Genomic DNA, 23,247 nt, shown 5'->3' with positions numbered 1-23,247 from the left:
CATTGGAATACATGTTGCAGGCAATACCTTCACTGATGAAGCAGCCAAATTAGCAGTAGCTACGGCTTCTTTTGCTGCAGTAACTCATTTTAGAAGAAAATTGGATGATGAAACACTGGCAGCTGTGAAAGCTGATGGCATGCCTTTACCAAAAGCATATCCTGCAAAATATTCCTACCGCATATCATGCCTCAATATAGCCCTAGCAGTTGTACCAGGGGTGGGTAATCGTGTGATTCCCAATAAAGACCAAAGACCTGAATTGATCAATGCAGCGCATGAGGGGGTTGCTACTGCACATGCTGGTGAAGCGGCTACAATATCATTGTTACAAGTACGTTACTGGTGGCCAGGTCTCTACAAACAGACCAAGCAGTATGTCCTTTGTTGTGACATCTGCCAACAAATAAAAGGCTCCACCGTCAAACTCCCACCGCAGACACCTCTCCTAATTTCCAGCAAACCATTACAATGTGTGTACTTGGACCATTGTGGTCCTCTAACACCTGACAGTGCATGCAAATAAATTTTAGTCGCTGTTGACTAATACTCCAGATCTCTATGGGTTTGGCCACAATGCTCGGCTGATGCTCGAACTGTTATTAAAGATTTGCGAGTCTTTTATCAGCACATATGCTGTTGCAGCTTTCCACTTGGACCAGGGCACTGCTTTTGCCTCAGGGGCTTTCAGGGACACCGTGGCTTCATTAGGGGTCCAACTGCATTACTTGTCTCCATTTCATCCCAAGGGAAATAGTGTTGTGGAGCGACGAAACCAAGATTTAAAGCAATCCTTAACAGCAAGAGTATTAGGCACGGGTCGTAGATAGCTTACACACCTGTATTGAGTTCAGAGAGCACTTAATAATCTGCCCAGAAGGCCCCTGGGGGGTCGTACTTCATACAAATGTCTGTTCGGAACACAAATGTATGTTCCAGATCTTGATGGTCCTGGCGCGAAGGCGGCAGATACACCTTTTGACATAAATGAACATGTCACTGTCTTACAGGACTTACAACAGTTCCGTGACCACAACGCATCTGCCATTGACACCTCCATGGGAATAAGGGATTCCGTCTGGATTCCAAAAGTTGGGGCTCTAGTATGAGGAAAGATTGCTGTGAAAAAGGAGTATGGTCCTTCCTATCGTTCACCGGTTCCAGTCATTGGACTACACAGTACCAGAACTATTATACTACCACCGCTGCCTGATTCTAAAGAAAATCGCTTCATATCTATCAACGATGTCAAGCTACACCAGATGGCCGATCCTACACAGCAGACCTAGGGGACTCCTGGGTAGTACCAAAATCTCTCTCACTACAGACCAGATGTTCCTCTACAGGTTTTAAACAGCAACAGTGATACCTCTCCGAGCTTGGGAAAGGTGGAAAATGAGCTTTCATTGGTTCCACTAACTTCTACTACTACAAATAACACCAATAATATTGATTGATTCTATTCAAATTCTAAACAAACAGATGGCATAGTCTACTATGAACCACCGGGGAGACTTCTGCAAGCTCTCCTCTTTCAAACATGGCTCCAGTTTTTGCACAAACTGCTTCTGGACATTTTGCCGACATCAATGACCCTTTCACTGACTCATCTGCCTGTACTACAACAGAACTGTCAAGTGCACATAAGCTGATTATTTGGCTCAAAATTACCTATTTCATCTTTCCATGGAATTATCTATGGCTCTTATTAAATGCACTTGCCCATGTCCTTTTGGATTAGGTTTGCCATTGTCTTCTTCTTACTGATACATGGTCATTATCTTCCTGAACGTTCTACTGTTGAACTGGTGGATGAGGTCCTAAAACCACATTTTTCTTCGCACAAAATCCATTGAGACCTGTCCCTAATGAACATTTCTGCTATACCAATTCCTGATGGGATTGTTTGGGATAAAGTATTATTCAATATAAATGGCTCAACGGAAGTCATTCAAATTCCATATGTATTCAAACTTTCCATCAACGATGTAATTACATCAAGAGTAGTTTCTGATGATTGGGATGTGAAAACAGTTGATTCTATGATGTCTGATTTGCAATATTATACTGTATTTTAAAATGATGATGTTTATCAATCCAAAGAAAATTATGGAGACATATTCTGTTATAATTACTACGGACATCATTTCATTCACAGAGCAAGTACCCAAAAGTCTATTTTTAATTGCACATAGCGGGAACACTGTCCAACTCCACCAGTGGGGAGTTCTAAAACATATACTGAAAAGTTTGCATATTGTTCTGGGCACAATCTTAAAAATGTCAAATCATATTATTTCAAATATGGAATGGAAAGTCAACATGTTTTATTGAACGATACAAAATTAATGTATTCTGATTCCTTTGTTTCCCCGTTAGCTATTGAAGGATATGAATGTTGGTTAAAGTCGATAAACTTGAAAAGTGTATGGGGAACTAAAAATTGGCAAATAAGGGGAAAGGAAGTTTTATTTAGAGCATGCCTGATCTCTGTTCACGTTATTTCTTTAATTGAAACTGTAGAACAAACCAATTGTTTAGGCTTGGCCAAAATGAAGGAATTAAATGCACCCTGCCCCTGCAAAAGTTTATAAATGGCAAAAGTATGTAAATGCATCTGAAGATCAGCTCGACGAATGGGTCGAGAATGGAATATTTAACACCACTTTCACATCCAGGTGGGTGTTTATTATGGCCAGTAGACACCAATGGGTGCCATACACTCCACTGGGTTTTTTAGAACAAATGGGCCAGACCCTTGCTATGTGTCCTCAGAAAACTCAAGTATAGTGACAACATAGAGTGTAGAGGAATTATGCCAGCAGTGGTTGAAAAGGTCCTCACTAGATGCTGTTAAAGAACACCTCAGTCTCCTGTCTAATGATACAGATTTACAGGATTTCCTTTTAGGCCCAGAAGACAACGCAGGTAGCGCTTCTTATATGCAGTATATAATGAAATTTGGAAACTTTCCCAACAAGAAGCGGCTGCCGGGTTAAGGCAAATTGATCAGGAAAATTTACAGAAAGCATTAGCCATTGTAGACAATGGGATTTACACCTTGTTTGACCAGATATACACTTTAAATAACATTGTATCCTCTGCCGTAGCCATACTACAGAGAGACATGTTGTAGGAAAACACCACTGTTTGCATGGTTACCCCCCACGTTTTGCCTAGTGTTGATGACAACTTTGATTGAAAATGTGCTGGGACCCTGCTAACCAGGCCCCAGCACCAGTGTTCTTTCCCTAAAACTGTACCTTTTTTCCCACAATTGGCACATCCCTGCACACAGTTAAGTCCCTTGTAGAAGGTACCCGTGGTACCTAGGGCCCTGTGGCCAGGGTAGGTATCTAAGGGCTGCAGCATGTATTATGCCACCCTGGGGACCCCTCCTTTCAGAGTGCCATGCCCACAAACCACTGCCTGTGGCATAGGTAGTCACCCCTCTAGCAGTCCTTGCAGCCCTAAGGCAGGGTGCACTATACCACAGAAGAGGGCATAGCTGCATGAGCAATATGCCCCTACAGTGTCCAAGTCCATTCTTAGACATTGTAAGTGCAGTGTAGCCATATTAAGTGTATGGTCTGGGAGTTTGTCATTACCAACTCCACAGCACTATAATGGCTTCACTGAATACTGGGAAGTTTGGTATCAAACTTCTCAGCACAATAAACCCACACTGATGCCAGTGTTGGATTTATTGAAAAATGCACACCAAGGGCATCTTAGAGATGCCCCCTGTATGTTAGCCCAGCTGCTAGTGTATGGATCAAATCTGTTTATTGGTATATAACATATGTATTCAAAAACAGCTCAATGGCTGCACCCAAGCCGGGCGGTAAAACAATTATGGAGGAGAATTCACTAGCAATACATAAGCAATGAGAGAAAGAGCTCACTGACATAGTAAGACACAGTTCTATGTTTTGAAGCCCCATTCTCAAACGACCTCGCCCCCCACTCCAAATGAAAGGTTGCCGATCTATTCAAAGAATGCCCTGCTCGGAAAGAAATTGTAATACATTCAACATAAAACAATAACATAACTGTGCTTCCCCTCGCCAAGTCCAACAGTACCTCAAATTCTGCCCCCCCTCCCATTGCCAGATCCCTTGAACCACTCAGCGAGCAGTTCCCCCCCCCCACCACTCCTGTCGGACCCCAGTCGTCCGGCGTCCTCCAGCATCCTCAATACCCTCAGGTAAACAGGGCAAGTCAGCTCATTAAATTCCGTAGAAAGGATCTGTATGAACGGTTTCCAGATGTCCCTCATCTCATCCACCCTCTGTGCTGCTACTAAAGACAGTTTCTCCATTGCCAAAATGAACCAAAGCCTATGGAGCCAGGAGGCATAAGTCGGGATCCTATCCGAACCCCAAAGAGCCAGAATGACCTGTATCGCTGCATTAAGGGCCAACGCCATCTGTTGTCCCCTACGAGAGCGGGGAGGAAAGGTGAGGGGGTTAGGTAAGCCCAATATAACATATGAGGGAAACCTAGGAATTTCTGTCAAAAACACCCTGTCCAAATCGTCGAGAACCCCTTTCCAAAACCTATGTAACTTGGGACAGTGCCATAGAAGGTGAATAACTGTGCTCGTGCTGCCACAACCTCTCCAGCAGAGATCAGATTTGGCAGTGTCCCAGGCGTGCACCCTAGCCGGGGTGTAATACCAATACGTAGCCAACTTGTAGGCCGTCTCCGACCCCCGACGCATGGTATGCTGTGTGATGCGATCTAAAGAAAACACTCTCCCACTCCTCTTCTGTTAGCTCCCTCCCCAACTCAGCCTCCCAGCGTCTCTGTCCCTTGGTTTTAGTGGGATGCGTCTCAGCCTGAAGGAGTCTGTACAACTCCGAGATTATCCTTTTGTCATCTTTCTTTCCCATAAGCCATTTCTCGAACAGGGTCAATGGCCTGGATACCAGTGGTCTAATCTCCGGTCGAAGAGCCCAATGTCGCACTTGATAGTACATCATCCTATCCGCTTCCGTCAGTCCATAGGCCTCTCTGAACTGAGCAAAGTCCATAACCCCTTTCTCATCGAATAGACAGCCTACCCTTTTGTCGCCCCCTTCAAGCCAGCGCCTAAAACACTCCACCTGCAACCCCGGAGCAAAGGCAGGATTCCCGCAAATCGGGGACATCGGGGAGGGAAAGGACGTCAAACCCTTCTTCACCGCCACTACATCCCTTACCCTGAGCGTCACTCCCATAACTGGCGAAGAGTAAAGTCCCGACGCTCTATATCTGCGCCGGAGCTATGGCTCCTTCCAGATGTGAGACCCTGCTACCGCCTGATCCATGAAACACCAATGCTTTTCTGCGAGCGGCCGACTCCACTCCAAAAGAAAGCGAATTTGAACCGCCTGGAAATACCTCAGTAGACATGGGACCGCCAGGCCACCCGCAACTTTAGGGCAGTACAGCACACCCCGCTGCAGTCGGGGCAGCTTACCCCCGTATGAATTTCAGTATTGCCGACTGAAGCGTCCCAATAGTACGCGGCGGGGGGGTCAAGGGGAGCGTCTTAAAGACGTAAAGTATGCGAGGCAAAACGGTCATCTTGTTCGCAGAAACCCTCCCAAACCAGGAGAGGCCATGCTTACCCCACTTCTACAAATCATTCAATATCTCTCTAGATAGGGAAGCATAGTTCATGCTACAGGTTCTAGCCACTGATGCGGCCAGGGAAATTCCCAAATAAGGCACGTGGGATGCTGACCATATGAAGGTGTATCGAGCCCACTGGGCCTGCTCATGCTCCGGTGTAATTGACAGGCCTAAGACTTGGGATTTCTGCATATTAACTTTGAACTCCGTAACCCTTCCAAACTCGTTAATGGCCTGCATAAGTGCCGGCAAGGATACCATAGGGTCCGCAAATGTAAGGATCACGTCATCGGCGTAAAGACTAACAAGATGGTGGTCTCCCCCGAATCGAACACCAGGGATCTGAGCATCATCCCGGAGACGATGAGCGAAGGGTTTCATGTAAAGCGCAAATAGTAACTGGGAGAGCAGGCACCCCTGCCTCGTCCCTCTCCCTATCAAGAAAGGAGAAGACAAGACCCCGTTTACGAGGACCATCGCTCTCGGAGCACTATAAATACACTGAATCCAGGTCCGGAACGCCGGGCCGAAACCAAAGCGCTCCAGCACCCGTAAAAGGTAGGGCCAGTGCACCCGGTCGAATGCTTTCTCTGCAGCTATGGAAAGGAGGAGTGTCTCCCTACGGGACCTATTAGTTTTGTATACCAGATTTAGGAGGCGCTTCCTGTTTTCTCCAAGCTGTCTGTGGGGAATAAAGCCCGAATGGTCCAGGCCAATGAGCCCCGGCATCAAGGGGTCAAGACGCTGCGCTAGGATACTCGTGAATAGCTTCGCATCAATATTTAAAAGCGAAATGGGCCGATACGAGCCACCTTCCTTGGGGTTCTTCCCCGTCTTATGGATGATTGTGATGGTCGCTTCTAGCATGCTAGGTGTTAGGGTCCCGGCTGATAAAAAGGAGTTAAAGAGCCAAACTAATAGTGGGGCCAGCTCAGTGCAAAATGTCTCATAGAAGAGCGCCGTGAAACCATCCGGGCCCGGCGCCTACACAACAGAAAGGCGCGAAATCGCCGCGATTACCTCCTCTATTCGTATAGGCTGGTCAAGCGAAATGGCGTCTTGCTCACGCAGTGGGACAATGTTACAGTCTGCTAGATAGGAGGACGGTGCTACCCCACTCCCAGCCTCGGCAGTGTATAAGTTACTATAAAAATCCGCAAACACCTCTGCTATCTGCCGGTCTCTCCGGGCCTCCCCCCGAGATGGGGAGCGCACCATCTTTACAGCATTGGCCGATTGCTGGGCCCTCAACTTGTGAGCAATAGTTTCCCATATCGATCCCCTTCTACGTAGTATTTGTGTTTAAGCCGAGCCACTGCATACTCTGCCCGATCCCAGTCAAGCCGCCTCAGCTGAAGGCGCGCCCTCTCCAGTTCTCTCCATACCCTGGGGGCACCTGTATGTTTATGAGCATGCTCTAGGGCCGATACTTTCCGCTCCAAAACCTCTCTGAGCTCTCTCCTAGTTTTTATTCTCCTTAGCTGAGAGAGACATCCCTTCTCCCCAGATATTGCCCTCAGCGCCTCCCAGAGCACCCCCAAGCCAATCTGCCCGTCCTCATTATAACTCAGGTAGTCAAGGATAGCCCGCCTCAACGCCTCCTCCACTGACTTAGACTACAATATGGTATCCCTAAAACGCCAGCTGGGAACTCGCCCAGGACCACCATCCAGACGGACCACCAGCGTAACCGGAGCATAATCCGACAAGACCCGAGGCTCAATCGTACATTCCCTAACTCGGGAGCCAAACTCCAAGTAGGCCAAGAATTTTTTTATTTGCGTATATGTCTTAGAGGACGCTGAATAGAATTAGTTATCCCGCAGTGTAGGATGCGCCCTCCTACAGACATCCTCCAAATCGAAATCCGCCAGCCACTGCCGGCCCGCCAGGGTCAAAGCCCCAGTCTGCCCAGAGCGATGACCAGATCGGTCCATATCATTGTCCAGAACCAAATTTAAGTCCCCCCCCCCACCAAAAGTGCCGTATCCGGTGAAGCTAGCATGGGGGATATTACCTGTCTTATAAATGCTTCCTGCCGCACATTGGGGGCATACAAAGTAGAAATTGTGTAGTGAAATGACTCTATACGAAGTCTAATGGCCAGGAACCTGCCCTTCACCTCTTGTACCTTCGCGACCACCTCCCAAGGTAAGGCCCTAGAGATCAGAATACCAACCCCAGCATGCTTCGTCGGAGCAGAAGACAAAAATTGTCTGGGAAACCACCTGGAGCACATGCGATGAGTGTCCGAAGGCAGCAAATGCGTTTCTTGCAACAGACATATATGACTCTCAGAGCGTTCAAGAGCAGAAAGAACAGCCAGCCGCTTGGCGGGGTTATTAAGCCCTCTAACATTAAGACTCAGGCACTTTAGCGACATGAGTGGCTAGGAGTTAATCTAATGAGTTGGAGGCCGCCCCAGGGACAACTTGCGTACTACCCGAGGGAGGGACCACCCGCTGAGGGCCCACCCGCTGAGGCACAACCATCGTTTCAGGGCACTCAAACATTCCAGAGGAAGCACCACAACATAAAACCATGAAACACAACAGGTGAACATCCAACTCACACAAGACTTCAGTCAATTGTCCAAGAATAGGTAAGTTCAAGATAGTGGTCGTCCGTACCTCTCAAGGTTGACTCACGGCACCCAACGACCCCACTGCCCGGACCCCACCCCAGCGCCACAGCATCACTCTCAACGACCCCAGACCCCAGCGGGAACCCCGGCAACTGTGCACATCTAGGCCCTTGGCCCTGCCACCAGACTGTTCAACACAGACTGTCTCTCCAGAGTCTGCTCAGTCATAGACGGACCCGGGCACCTCCTTTTCTTCTCTTTCCGCTGCCGTCTCGGGCGACCCTCGGAGGCAGTGTTCCCCACGCGGCCCATGACTCCGCTCAGACTCCTCTAGGCCAAGGATCTGGCGCGCCTCCTGCAGCGACTTCACCTGACGTAACTGTTCCTCCCAGCGAAACACAAGGGGGAAAGGATGACCCCATGTGTAAGGCGTAGAGTGCGCCCGAAGATGCTCCGTGATGGGCTTGAGTTCTCTCCTTCTTTGCAATGTCCGCATCGAGAGGTCCTGAAACAGCTGCAGCGCATGTCCTCTAAAGTGAACCTGTGGGAGGTTGCGCGTTTTTTGCAGGATACTTTCTTTTGTCATAAAGTTGTGCATGCATACCAAAATATCTGGAGGGCGTGCATTATCTCCTCCCAGCCGACCCACCCTGTGGGCCCGATCCAGGGTGAGCTCCCGGGGTCATCCGGACCTACAATGGAGCGGAACAGTGCCAGGACAAATTCTCTGATGTCCCCACACTCCGCCCCAGTTGGTGCTCCCCGGATCAGAATAGTATGTCTTCTCGAGCGATTTTCTAGATCTTCAGTCGCCATCTGCAGGAGTTCCTGCTGCTCCCGAAGATGCAAAATTTCCTGTTGCAATTGCTCGATCTCCTCCCCCCGGGAGATCTCATTGTCTTCCATGCTCGACACCCTTTCCCCCAGTGGCAAGACATCAGCTCGCAGATCCTTCATCTCCTGGGAAATGTCTCTACGCAGTTCCTGCAAGTCCATTCTGAGGGAGTCAAATAAGGAGGTGAGAAAGCCTTTCGTAACCGGTGCTCCTTCGTCGTCCTCACCCTCACTTCGGTCATCTGAGCCTCTTGCCGAGCCCTCCGCCACTTTGCTTTGTGGCAGGTGAGACCTAGTGAGCATCTCCCTCACCGACTGGTCCCTCTTAGGTTTAGAGGACGCCATCATGAACATGCACCACAGCCGTCTTCAGAAAACCCAGGACCCACTGCGGCCCTTCACACTGCCCCCTGGTTGTCATCCTCACCAAAGCACCAACTTCACCAGAACCCCTCAATGCGGCCCCGGATTTCCACCAGTCCAGGATGAGGTAGCTGCCTCCACTCTCCTGCCCTGTCAAGCTCGGGCCTCCTCCACTTCTCCCCGAGGCTGGCACACCACAGGACGGTCTAGCTCTCACCAGGCCCGGGGGGGCGCCCCCGCCCGACCACTCCGCAACCCGGGCAGGGAACTTCGCTGGATCTCCAGTCCGCCAGACCTCCTCCTAGGCAGGGGCCCCCATCCCCTGGCTCCTAGGGGAACGTGGGGGGTCCCAACCCCGGTCACCGCCTCACCTTGGTTCGAGGCGGCCTCCACTGGGCCACCAGTCTCTCGTGGTCTAGGCCGCTCCATCTACTGCCCTCCGCGGCTCGATCAATGCCGCTGACCTTCTCGAGGGACACACTGGGCCCGCGGTCTCCTCTCCTTCCCCTTCGGCGTCCGCCCGGTCGCGGCCCAGGGCCCAAACACCTCGTCGGCCAGGCTCTCTGTCGGGCCGCAAGGCTCCCGGCAGGCTCCGGACCTTGTCCGCGTGACCTCTACATGCTCACATGACGCCAGGGAGTCCTCCACCAAGGGCAACCGGGCCCATCCAACAGCCGGAGAAGGTCAGTGCGGCGGAGCCAGGGACTTCGCGTCTGATCAATCACGCTGCCATCTTGGCCACGCCCCAGCTGCTAGTGTATGGCTGACTGGTGTGTGCCAGCCTGCCACTTTCAGATGAGTTTCTGACCACATGGGGTGAGTGCCTTTGTGCACTCTGTGGTCAGAAACAAATCCTGTCCTGGGTGGAGGTGCTTCACACCTTCCTGTATAGGAACTGTAACACCTTGCGGTGAGCCTCAAACGCTCAAGCCTCGGATTACAGTGCCCCCCAGGACACTCCAGCTAGTGGAGCTGCCCGCCGCCTGGACACAGCCCCACTTTTGCGGCAAGTCCGGCGGGAAAATTAGGAAAATAGGGAGGAGTGACCATCTCAGCCAGGACTACCCCTAAGGTGTCCAGAGCTGAGGTAACCGCCCGCCCTGCAGAATCCTCCATCTTGGTTTGGAGGACAGGGACCGTAAGGGATAGGAATGTGCCCCCCTCCCTAAGGGGGGTGGGCAAAAGGAGGCTGTAGCCACCCCCAGGGACAGTAGTCCTTAGCTCCTGCCGCCTGACCCTATAACGCCCCTAAATTTAGACTTTAAGGGCCTCCCTGAACCCAGCTCACCAGATTCCTGGCAACCTACAAAGAAAAAGATGGACTGCTGAGCTGAAACCCCAGCAGAGAAGAAGACGACAAATGCTTTGGCCCCAGCCCTACCAGCCTGCCTCCTTGCTTCAGAGAACCTGCCAAAAGAACAGCGGCGCATCCAGCGGGCCCAGTGACCTCTGCCAACTCCAGAGGACTGCCCTGCACCCCCAAAAGGACCAATAACTCCTGAGGACAGCGGCTCTGTCCCAAAGAAACGTCCTACCAAGGACTCCCACCTCACTCCGGAAGCGTGAGTTCTGACCTCTGTGCACCCAACGCCCATGGCCCGTGTCCAAGTAGTCCACCCAGCAAGCAAGGGTCGCCGGGCGATTGGGAACAGGAGCCGACCCTGGGTTGACCCCTCCAAGCCTCCACAACGACACCTGCAGAGAGAATCCAGAGGAGCCCCCCTGATCGCGAGCTCCAGACGAAGATATCTGACGCCTGCAGGAAACACTTCACCTGCGGCCCCCAGGCCTTGGAGAACCTGAACTCCGGTGCAGCAGAGACCAGCAGGCGGCCCTCTGCCCTATCCAACCAGTGGTGTGCCAGAGACACCCCCGGACCTCACCTGCAGGCTCTGAGTGACCCCCGGGGTCTCCCATTGATCTCTATTGAAAAGCCGACATCCGGTTTGCACCCTGCACCCGGCCGCCCCTGTGACGATGAAGGTGTGTGTTTGGTGCCTACTTGGAGCCCCTCCACTACTCTTTTAAACCTCCCTGGTCTGCCCTCTGAGTCACGGGTACTTACCTGCTGGCTGACCAAGATCCGAGTACCCCTGTCTCTATAGGAGCCAATGTTAATTTGGTTCCTCTTTGACCTCTGCACCCGACCAGCCCCCTGTTGCTGGTGGTGGGTGTTTAGGGTTAACATGAACCCCCAGCGACGGGCTACCTAAAACCCAGAGATAGGAACTGTAAGTCGTGTACTTACCTGTTACACTGTTCAATCTTTTCTTTCCCCAGGAACTGTTGAAAATTACACTGTCTACTTTTAAAATATCTTTTTGCCATTTTAAAGAAAACTGTATACATTGTTGATTCCATTCAAAATTCTGATTATAACTATGCAAAGTACCTTTCATTTATTGTACTTACCTGCAAACTGAATCTTGTGATTCTAAAAAATAAATTAACAAAAGATATTTTTCTATATAAAATCCTATTGGTCTGGAGTTAAGTCATTTAGTGCGTGTTTCTTCTATTGCTTGTCTGTGTACAACAAATGCTTAACACTACCCTCTGATAATTGCTCGACCACACTACCACAAATAGAGCATTAGTAATATCTTTTATTGCCTCTGGGGAACCCCTGGACTCTGTGCACACTATATCTCACTTTGATATAGTATATACAGAGCCACCTTCCTATACATGTCATCTTTACACCATGGACTGAGTCAGCTAAGGTCTGTTATGCAGTTAGGCTGGACACTACAAACACTGAAGGCAGGTCACGTTCACTGGCAACACGTTAGCGCAAGGGATATATTTTCAACCTTTAATTTAAAGCAACAACAACGAATAATGGCTAATAAAAAAGCGACTTATGCCATGCTTAACATCAGAAAAGTTGACTTTTACTGTGGCCAAAATACCATCTGCTAAGTGGCTAATACATGGGGTTATAAATCTGCGTATTTAAACACTTCAATTCACATCCTGCTTGAAACACATTCCAGTTGGCAGATATTAAAGGCTGGGAGATAATTACATACGCAAGGTGTGGGAGCTTCCATTTTCGTACAAATGTTTCAATGGCAAGAAAGAAGTCTTTCTTAGCGGTGGTGAATGTGAGACTTCTGTGAGCCATTCGATGGTTTGTAAACAGCTGTCCTTTCACGGAACATGTAATGCCTCGGCAACGAACATGGCTTGTTATCTGAAAGGAGTTCCAGTCCCCTTGATTAGACCTGCGTTCCAGGTGCTCTCAAATGGCAGCTATGTGCTCCTTAACAGTGAGAGCAGTTGTGGAATGCGAGCCGGAATAGCTTATGTCAGCTGTTGCAGGAATGTCCTTTTTCCCTCTACTCAAAAAAGGGAGGTAGCAGTGATTTGACCTCATATTGCTACCTCAGACATGAATTTTGACAAGTTGAGCAGACTCAAGGCCTTATAGTTTCAAAAACATGTGGTGCTTACATCTGCGCACGAGACCTATACACTTCAAGTTGCGAGGTCATCTGCAGAGATTCAGTCCCTTTTAAGTACAAACTTACCATGACACTTTGGTGAACTCGTGGGACGAATATTCAACGTGTCCAGCACTACTGGAATCGCGCATTTCTTTAAGGCTGTTGGTTGTGGTTTCGTTCACACCTTCTCCTTTATATTTGACTTAATACCTTCAGCCAACACTCAGTATTTTCGGGGCATTTCGGATTATTTTTGGCTATAATAGGTGGCATCTTGCTGTTGCTACTTTTTCTTCGCAATGGCTGTCCCTTCATAACAGGGAGGACTGAAAGCACTTCCACCAGCGCAACTGTGTCGTGAACGTATGATGCAATATTTCGAAGTACCTCGCCTGGAACAATTGGAGTGCGACTGGTCTACGTCATTCCGACCGGTTTTGGATTGTGTACAGCCCGTGTTTCGGTGCCTTTGGTGCCTTTTCGAATGTGCACTGAAAGTCTGTCTTTCTATGCAGCTGCTTACTTTCATTGGACGCTGATCTGTTCATGTTCTTAATGAGGCTCATTACCAGACATGCACGTTGAATGTGCGTTTGCTACAGGAAGCTGTCTATGAGTTGCTGTTTGTGGATAATGCAACTCTTAACTCAACATTGGGCACAACACAGAATGCTGCTGCCTCAGCTGGAGCTAAGGCTTTGGGACACAAGTGTTCTATGGTTTTCCTTTGCAACGATTTAGATATTTTACCCACTGCTGAAGTGGAACATTTCCTGGCTTCAATTGTCCTAGACATAATTGGCAATTTTAAAAATGACACTGACTTTTGAATTTGGTTTTATAGGTGCCGCTACTGAAGTTTAAATTCTCCTTCTTTTCCTCCATGCTCAAGTGTCTTTTAACTTGCCATTATTGACACTTATGTTTATATGCTTTTATATTATTTTTCAGGCTTTAAAATTTTTTTTAGGCTTTAAACAACCTTTGAACCGGCAAGGGGAGGATGTTGTATAGCTATTTTAGACATGTTATTTTAGCGAACGAGGCCTGCTGTAATGCACTTTAACCCAGTTACATTTTACTCAGCATCGCTTAGTTTCTCTAGCAATAGCCACATTTGTGCAGTGTTTTATTTTCTCTATCTATTTGTTCCTTCGTCTAGGAAAGCATACTGCATTAATTTCACTTTATGCTTTCCTAAAGGCTGCAGTCAGATAGGGTTGCCGGCAAAAGTGGTACACTGTGTCTCCGATATTCACAGAAACATACATATCCTTACATGGGGACCTTTTCTTAGAATATCAACTGTTTTATTATAAAAACACCTCTTTGTCGCATAGACGTTAGAGGGAGATTCCAGCCAGATGATCACAACTGCATGCTGATCGCTGATTGCGTTCAATACAGCTGCTTGCTTAGACTACTGAATCCCTGGCCTCCATGGGGACGGTGTCTCTTCAGACAACAGGCTTTCTTGCTCAGGTATGGGGGTGATGTCTTCTCAGGGGGAAACCTGAAGGGCGGATTAGGGCTTATTATGCTGTGCTCTAACATAGTTTAGGTAGGAATGATATATATCACTCCTAGTGACAGTATGGTGGCACTGTTTTTGTGTTTCACACTCCTTGTCACATTTTTTGCTTTTAGTGTGTTTTATCATCCTAGTTATTGCAATACTTGCCATTTTATCTAAGATGCAGTTACTTTAAAAAAAACTAATTGAACTATACTCTCCCTCTGTTTGTCTTTGCAAAGATGTGAGACTAATGTAACTGAGAGAAAGGGGTGAGATGTGATCGACCATGATTCCCCTGAAGAGTCTTCCTTGTCATGCGCCCGGTTGCCACAATCATCCCTGCTCTTGGGCAGAGATGAGGTGCTGCTAGATAGCCGGAAAACTCAGATTAGGCTGACAGGTGTCATATGGTGTGGAATTGTACTCAGTACCCCACAATCCTTGCGATTCTGCCACCCAAATCCAGTAGCCTCATTAGGATAATGAGAACCTACACGACATGGCAATTTCATCATGCAATTTCACCTGATGGTACGCTGATGAAAAGGTCAGTAGACAAAAACCATTTCTTATTCTTTATCATGGCTAATATTTTACTTATTGTTGGCTATGGAAACGTTTCAACCACAATGTTTCTGTTTAGTTCCTCAGGTCTCCACATAAGCAAATCTTCCAATTAGCCTTGCAAGTCACGACTAAAGGTACAATCCACTCTGAGGCATTCACTTCTTCAGTAATGTTTCTGTTAAGTAAGGTGCCTGACTCCTTATTCGCTTCCTCTCTCAAGACTCACAGAACTTTCTCTAGACTTTTGCACCTTGGGCTTTGCATCTTTTTTTAGAATAGTTTTGTTAGAGTATCCTTCTAGTGTACCAATTTCCCCTGAAAATACATCAGGAAATTATTTTTGTAAACTGGATTCCATAACGGTCATCATCATTCATAAATAAAATTTGTTCTGCACTATTGGGATTAAAAATATTATCTAATTTTCTTTGATCTATTCACCCCAAAACAGGTGGACCTTCTTCTACAACATATAGTTTCCCAGCAGCTTTTCTTCATTTGACTTCAAAGGTTACCTCTCTGTAACCTATTATTGGAATCTGTTCACCAGTGAAACTCTTAGGGGTTACATCTGATGGTACTAATGATGATGCTAAGACTCCTGTGAATTTTTCTTCCCATAAATGTTTGTCAATCATGGTATAAGGAGACCCTGAGTCCGCAACAATAAATGTTTCAACTCCTCCCAAATCTATCCTATGAACAGGCTTATTTATGAACTGTATACTCAGGTGATTGACAATGGTATCATCAGGAACATTAACTCCCTTAATGCTATCAGTATCACTATTAATAGCTTAAGCACAGTTATTCCATATCTCTGCTTTTTTAAAGTACCTACCTCCCGCAGTTGAGCCTTCCCAAGTACCCACAACCTTTCCCGTACATGTTAATTAGTAACATGCATAATGATTTGATCTCGTATCAATTCTCCATGTAATGATCCAAATCTGGAAGTTAATGCTTATCTTTTTAGGTCAGCCACAAATTCTGACTTGCCTTGTTTCCTTCTAAAGAATTAGTGCCGATCAATAGCTATACAAACAGATGTGGAATAATACAAGTCTAAGTCTTATAATGCATTCTTAGAAACATCTGTCTCACTTGCAGTTCGAGCCTTCTTCTCTATAGAATTGTATTGTTTAAGACCCTGCAGACCTAATAAATGTAGAAGGATTTTTTTCTGATTAGTGAAAGTTCCTCATCTACTTCTTCAATATTATCTACGTAGTTTAAAAAAAATATTCTCTCCATTCTTGCCATTTGATGGTGGTGGGGGTTCCTCAGTTGTCGCCAAGAAAGGTTGCTGAAGTATTAACATAAATGTTTCAGGCTCACACTTTTTTTATAGATTTGATAATCAAGTTTAAAAAATGCTCCAGTAACCAAGAGGTTATCATCATTGAAATAGTGTGCCTGTCACTGAAAACTACTACTAACCTCAATAACAGGCCAATTATATTATATCTACACATATATTGAGGATATTCTGTGTCTGACGGTATGCCTGTAACTGAAAATCTGTTCAACTAACACAGTGCCAGGTTGATAGTACTATAACAGTGGCTATAAATAGGTGTGCCTGTGAGCAAGAGTTATTCCTTTGCAGATGTAGACAGGCTTAGAATCAGTGTGCCTGTCACTGAAAATTCACTCTCCCACGCAACAACAGGCTTGGGTTGGTGTGCGTGTCACTGATAGATCTATTTAAGTGCATTAAACCTGGGTAAAATTCACTCAAGCCGCTCAATGGCAGTCTTAGACTGGTGTGCCTGTCACTGATCCTTCTGTGCGCATAAGAAATAAGCTTCCATACACATTTACCGTCCTGACACTTATTTGGAATACTCTGCGTGCTCCCATTGCATATATGCAGTGGCAAATGTGGTCCACTGAGGGCTCCTCACCCCATCACTACTAAGCAGTATTCACGTGCTGGACTCAGCACATAACCTTCGTTCCTTCAAGCCTCTAGCATGCCTCACAATGAAGGTCCAATTACTTCTGTGCATATGCCACGCTGCTAATCATGAATATCTTCATAAAAGATGTAATAAATTACTTTGATGCATACGAATACCCAGTTCTTTGTGTTGGTCCCACTTCTGCACATTCAACATTTTGATACAGCAGTTAAGGTTTACTCAAGGCACCAGGTATGTTAAATCAGTCACTTTGGATTTCTCTTGTGCCTTGGTAAACTGCTCCCAAGTTGTAAGCTGCTTCTTCCTCAACTTGGTGCCATCATTGTTGTAGGGAGCTGGCTTGGTGTGTGGTAGGTACCTGTGGTACTTGCGCTTTATACCAGGTCTAGATATCTCCTCTTAGTGAAGTGTAGGCAGTGTCTAGAAGCCAGGCTCTCTAGAGGTAGCTGTGGATGAACAGCCAAGGCTAATCTAGGAGACATGCAAAGCTCATGCACTTCCACTGTAGTCACATCCACTTACACACATGAAAGAAAACACTCAGTTGTACAAAAATAAAGGTACTTTATTTTTTGAACAAATCACCACAAAATACTAGAAAAGGTGACCCACCCTTAGGAGTTAAGTAATACACTAAATATATACACTGGGAATCAGAAACAAGCATAGAAAAGGTTAGAAAACAGTGCAAATAGCAATAACCAATAGTATTGCACAAACTATATACTTAAAAAATGGAATGCGAACAAGGTACCCCCACCTAGGTAGCCAAAATGTGTAGAAGGGAGCTGGGAATATCAGAAAACCACAGAGGTAAGTAACACAGTACCTCCCCAGCGACCAGGAATGCAGGAGTAAAACACTGGATTTTCCCCAAACCACCCAAAAGGAGGAAAAGAAGAAAAAGAAGACACCCAGTGTAGACTTCAAGAAAACCAGTGGTGGATTCCTGAAGAAAGAAGACCTGTGGAGAGAGGGGACCAAGTCCAAGAGTCACAGTGGAGTCCAGGAGGAGTAGAGGCTACTACCCACCCAGCTATGGATGCAGGAATTGGTCCGCGGTGATGAAGAACAGGTCAGCACTGCAGTCCTGGAGCAAGAGAAGAATTCCTGATGGATGCAGATGATGTTCCTCGCTGGAAGGAAGATTGCAGACGTATGAATTCCACCAACAAGCCTTGGCAAAAGCAAACTCGCGGTTAGTGGAAAGAGGTGCTGCCGGAGGGGCCCAGGAGGACTTAACCCAGGAGGGGGAGTCACAATGGACCCCAGCATCGCAGAGAGTCTACAGGAGCAGAGGCAGCACCCACAGGTGTTCCACAGGATGGGGACAAAGGAGTCACAGAAGAAGCGCTCACAGCACCACAAAAGAGGATCCCACGCCCCAGGAGAACCACGCAGGAGGCTGTACTATGTAGCTATGTAGGATGGAGTGCTGGGGGCTGGAGCTATATGTCGCCTGAAGATCCCTTAGAGGAGATGCAAACAAGCCTTGGCAGCTGCCAGGGACACAGTGCATGGGGGTACTACCCTACATGGGAAGGCAAATGCTTATCTCCACCAAAGTTGGACAGCTGGCAGAGAGGACCAATAGGACTACTCTGAACCACCACCTGTGATGCAGGATCCACGCAGCTCAAGATAAGAGGAGATCCACGCAGGCGGTCGTCGCTTGCTGTAGGTGCCTCCGGTTGCAGGGAAGTGACTCCTTCACTCCAAGGGAGATTTCTTCTTTTTCTTGTGCAGGCTGAAGAGTTGCAGTCTTCTGAGGATACATGGCCGGGGAAATGTTGCAAAGCTGGCAGGAGACTTGGAAACAAGTTGCAGAAGAGTCTTCTTCGTTGTAGAAAGAAATAAAGCAAAATAGCGGTATTTAAATTGTTGTTTGTGTAAATACTCGGACTAAAATAAGACGTCTGACATTATTACAGTACATTCATATGTCTCATATATAGGAACTGAACAAAGTCAAAAGCATGCTACTTGTGCAGTGAGAACAATCTGTGAGCCCCCCCCCCCCAACTGCATTTGCAGCTAGCTAGGTGTGAGACTCCAGATAACTTAAAGCCAGGATACTTAATTAAAAGGAAGATTGAGGCACCTAAACGTCTGCTTTTGTTTTGGGCTCAGCTGGAATTTAAAATAAAAAGTCCCCTCGCCTGCATGTTGCTGCTTAGAACGAAAGTAGATGACTTGCAGGCACTGCTTAATGTGTCCTGGTATCTTACAAATACACCAGGACAAGTTCAGCATATTTCAGTATGTTTCTGTAGGGCCCAGCTTCTTTACAGGGTTGACAGCGTCCACCCTGCAGAACGAGTGGGTTAAACCATCTACTCGTGTGTATCCCCTTCTTGTGACCTGCTGAACCCCAATATTTGGGAACCCCAAATATCCCAAAATTGACCTCCGGTGATTCAGCTCCAGCACCCTTCATCTACAGATGAGTCATCACCGTTCACATCAACCAGGCCCAACAAAATTAGCAGAGTAAATTAAATATTTACTTGGACCACTCAATAACTGAGTACTAGATTGTTGAAAACTTTGAGAGTTTTATTACAAAAATGATAAAAATAGGCGGTACAGAGAAGATGCAGTAAATGCCATCAAGGCTCAGATACAGAGTCAGAAATCAGAATTATTCTAAGTCCCAATAAGTGGAAAAACAAAAACTGACAGCATTCCCAGTAGAATAGAAAAAGTCTCTCTAATTCTGTTGCCAGATTCACAAGGAACACTGACAGAATCGGTAGAGAGAAAAAGAAAAGTCTCTTTTTAAAGGACATAGTCCATTGAGGAAAACAAAACATTTCTAAGACCTAGCTGTCAGATTCACAAGGAACACCAACATCATTTCTAGGGGAAAAGGGAATGTCTCTGTCTCACCCCTAAAACTAGGAATTTGTATTCACATTTTACAAATAAGCAATGTGCTGAACTGTAAATTCAACATGGCATGCCTAACAATAGCACATACTGGACAACCCATTTCTGAGGTAGAGGAAATGTTCTATTAGTTTCCACAGCAACAGCAGTCCGGAAATGTAAAACACATTATGAAGCATTCTCAAACGCTTGTTCACTAATAACCTTGCAAGCCTGCATCATAACTTCCAGCCGAAGTGTCCTTCAAAAAGATATATCAGGAACACAATGAAACATTTCACTTACAATACATGTTCTCTAAGGAAAATAACTAATTGCGTCACAGTGTGGTGTGCTCCGCAAAAAAAGGTGGGAGGAGAAGACACACAGGGTAACATTGATTGGGAGGGGGAAACGAGCAGGAGCAAGATGAGCAAAACACCAGAGACTGCATCCATCCTAAGAAAATAGTGTCTCTGTGAAAATGTGGCATAACTACACTAAGTTAATAATTACACTTCTGAACATCACAATTAAATTGTTTCAAGTGCAACATCATTAATTCATCGGTTACAACTATATTCATCATAAAAATCATTAGTATGCACAAATAATTTTTCGCCAAAAATTGCACATTAAAAAAACTTCTACAGCCGCACCTCAAAGACAGAAAAAAGGGCAGAATTCTGTTGATAACGCTAACATTCTAACAATCCTCCTGTTCTGTTCTCCTGCCTCCAGCAGGATGACACAGGACGTAAGAAGGACTATTCTTTGCAAGCATGAGGATTGGTGCTATTTAAGGAAAAGGCATCCTCCGCTGCTGGTCTTGCTAGGGACCCTTCCCTCATGGTGAGATTAAGTGAAATTAGAGTACGTGACAATGGTGCTTGGTTCACTTCTATAGTGGTTCCTTTCTCTCTAAGGCGCCAGGGAACATGGGGTTGAGTTTGCGCATGTGCAGTGGATCGAAAGGTCCATACATGCGCACCTTTCAGTTTCAGGAAACGTGGAGAGAGCTTTTCCTGACAACCATTTTATTTTTGAAGGGAAGCATTCAGATAAGAATGGGTTCTTACTGGTGTTAGATCACTTTGTTACTGCTTTATATTGCTTTGGATTGGGGCAAGACTCGGCTCAGGGAGTTGTTTCTATTTACATCGCTCCAGCTTTTATATTTGCTGCTTGATAATGAGGAAGCGTTCCTCTAAGAGGAAACAGGTTTCTCTTTCACGCTCCAGATCTCCAGGGTCACCTTGCTCCTCCAGCATCTCCTCTCCTTCGATCAAAAGACAGAGGAAGGGCAAAAGTGAGACTAAGGAGGGGAAAATAAGGAAAATTGCCTTAGACACATTTAAGAGTTTAACAAAGACAATCCATTCTAAGTGTCATAAGAAACCTTCAACAGATTTGTCTTTCAGCTTTAGGTGTTTAATTGGATTCAGGTGATTTTTTCCCCGACTCCAGAGCAGCAGGGGAAATATATTTCTAGAAAGGCATTACCTGGTGTTTTGGCTCATATTAGAGAAAATATGGGATTTGATTCTATGGGGTAGTCCTTCACCTCTCAGGAATCTGTATTACAGCAGTTTCAAAACCCAATTAACACTGGGCTTCCTACTTATTGGTTTATGCTGAAGGTTATCAAACAGCAATGGAAAGGGGGGGGGCATGGTTTTGCCGGGGCACAAGATGGTTGCTCTGTTGAGTTTTTTCCGGCCATATATCCACAACTGTCAGAAAAAGGGATTCCCAGTGTCTAACTTTAACATACACAGGGTCTCTTTACATCCAGGTCCTAGCAGAGGTCACTGGGGCTCCTCTGCGTGCCCTGGAGCCCACCAAGTGAGGAGACTGGTGGAGGCCCGTGTGCACCCGGGTGCGGCCTACCTGGCACAGTGCAGGTGAACGGTGGGTCCTGTGCCATGCTGGGGGCAGCGGGCTTTGCTTGAAGCATTGCTGCCTTGGCTTGCTGCAGTTGCCTGACATTGCCGCCTTACCGCCTCTGCCTACTTGGCCGCTTCCTGATCCTGCCACGGGCCTGGCGCTGTGGCCCTGGATCTGTGGGCCAGTCTGCGGGGCGTAGCCTAACAAGCGCACTGGACCTCCTGTGGTGGCCAGCAGCTGACTACTGCACCAGCCTTTGAGCCTGCGTAGGATGGTGTGCGGCTGCTTTGGTGGCCGCAAGCTTGCTGTTTCTGAGGTCGAAGCGGGGGACCCATCCTGTTTCACGCCGGTAAGTCGGGCGTCAGCCCTGCAATCATTTAATCCCCTTCTTTGCTGTTGAGACTATGACTGCCCATGTTTGCTCCCTTGTCTGCGGTCCTATACGTGGCCGGGCCTCCCCACCTTGCACTGTTGGCCCCATGTTTAAGAGTGTGTTTGTCGCTGCATGCTGAAATTTGAAACTGCTCTATTACAGAGGCCCCCCGCCTGCCGTACGGCCTGCATTTGTTAGGAGTCCCACCGCCATAGCCTTTTGGTCGCTGTTGCTGCAGCAGTCTTACTTCGCGCACCCTGAGCAGCGCACCTACTGCCATGTCTGCTGGACTGAAAGGGCGGTTCACCTACCCACCTACCTTGCTGGCCCTACCTGCATTTGGGCAGACACAGCACACTACCTTGTCCAACATTTATCTGGGATTCTGCTTCAACAACATCAGCCAGTCACACTGCAATTTATGGTGAGGAGGGCCGTCTAGACTTCAATATGAGTCTGCCTTGGTGGGCATGGGACCACAGCACTGGAAGAACAATTCTGCAGCCTATCTTGACTAATTGCATTGCTACCAAGGAGGCCAGACAGTAGCCACTGTCTCTGAGCCTTTCATGCCCCCTGGCATACAAACCTCTTCAGGGCGTGGCAGGATCCGCCGACTCCTTGTTTTGGGTCCTGCTGCACGTTCATGGTCTCTCGCTGACTGGTGTCATGGTTCAGTCACACCCGTCGCTTCAGTCTGAGACTCGGCGCATAATGTGCCCTCCTCCGTGCCGGGATTTGACTCACTTTTAGCCTGTGCCATCTGCCCTCACCATGGGCAAACATGGCGGCAAGAAATCAAAACTCTCCTTCAAGGGTAGGCGCCTCACTCAGCAGGCGGAGCTGAGCCAGCATTCGATGCCCGTTGCGGATCACTCAGAGACGATGTCCCCCAGGTTACTGACCTCAGGGAGTTAAGGCAAGTCTTAAAACTATTGATACCAAGCTGGACCTCCTCACAAATCGATAAGATCATGTTAAAAAACATGTGGGCAAACACGAAGCAAGACTGGACCACTTAGAAAATCGTGTTTCTGATGACCTTCAAGGAGATTCTAAGCAACATACTCCGTATGGACAAGGTACTTGACCTTATAAAAGCCAAAAATTAAGATTTGGAAGCAAGATCAATAAGTAACAGCCTCCGAATCACCGGGATTCCGTAAACAACTGCAATCTCCAAAATGGAAGCCTTTGTTGAGACCTTGCTGCAGGCCACTTTGGCGAGGGCCTGTCTGCGGTGTGCATTGTGGAGAGTGCTC

The sequence above is a fragment of the Pleurodeles waltl genome, chromosome 4_2 (genome assembly GCF_031143425.1).
Source record: "Pleurodeles waltl isolate 20211129_DDA chromosome 4_2, aPleWal1.hap1.20221129, whole genome shotgun sequence".
Lineage (NCBI taxonomy): Eukaryota > Metazoa > Chordata > Amphibia > Caudata > Salamandridae > Pleurodeles > Pleurodeles waltl.
The sequence above is the reverse complement of the archived record's forward strand: the minus strand, read 5'-3'. Positions refer to the sequence as shown.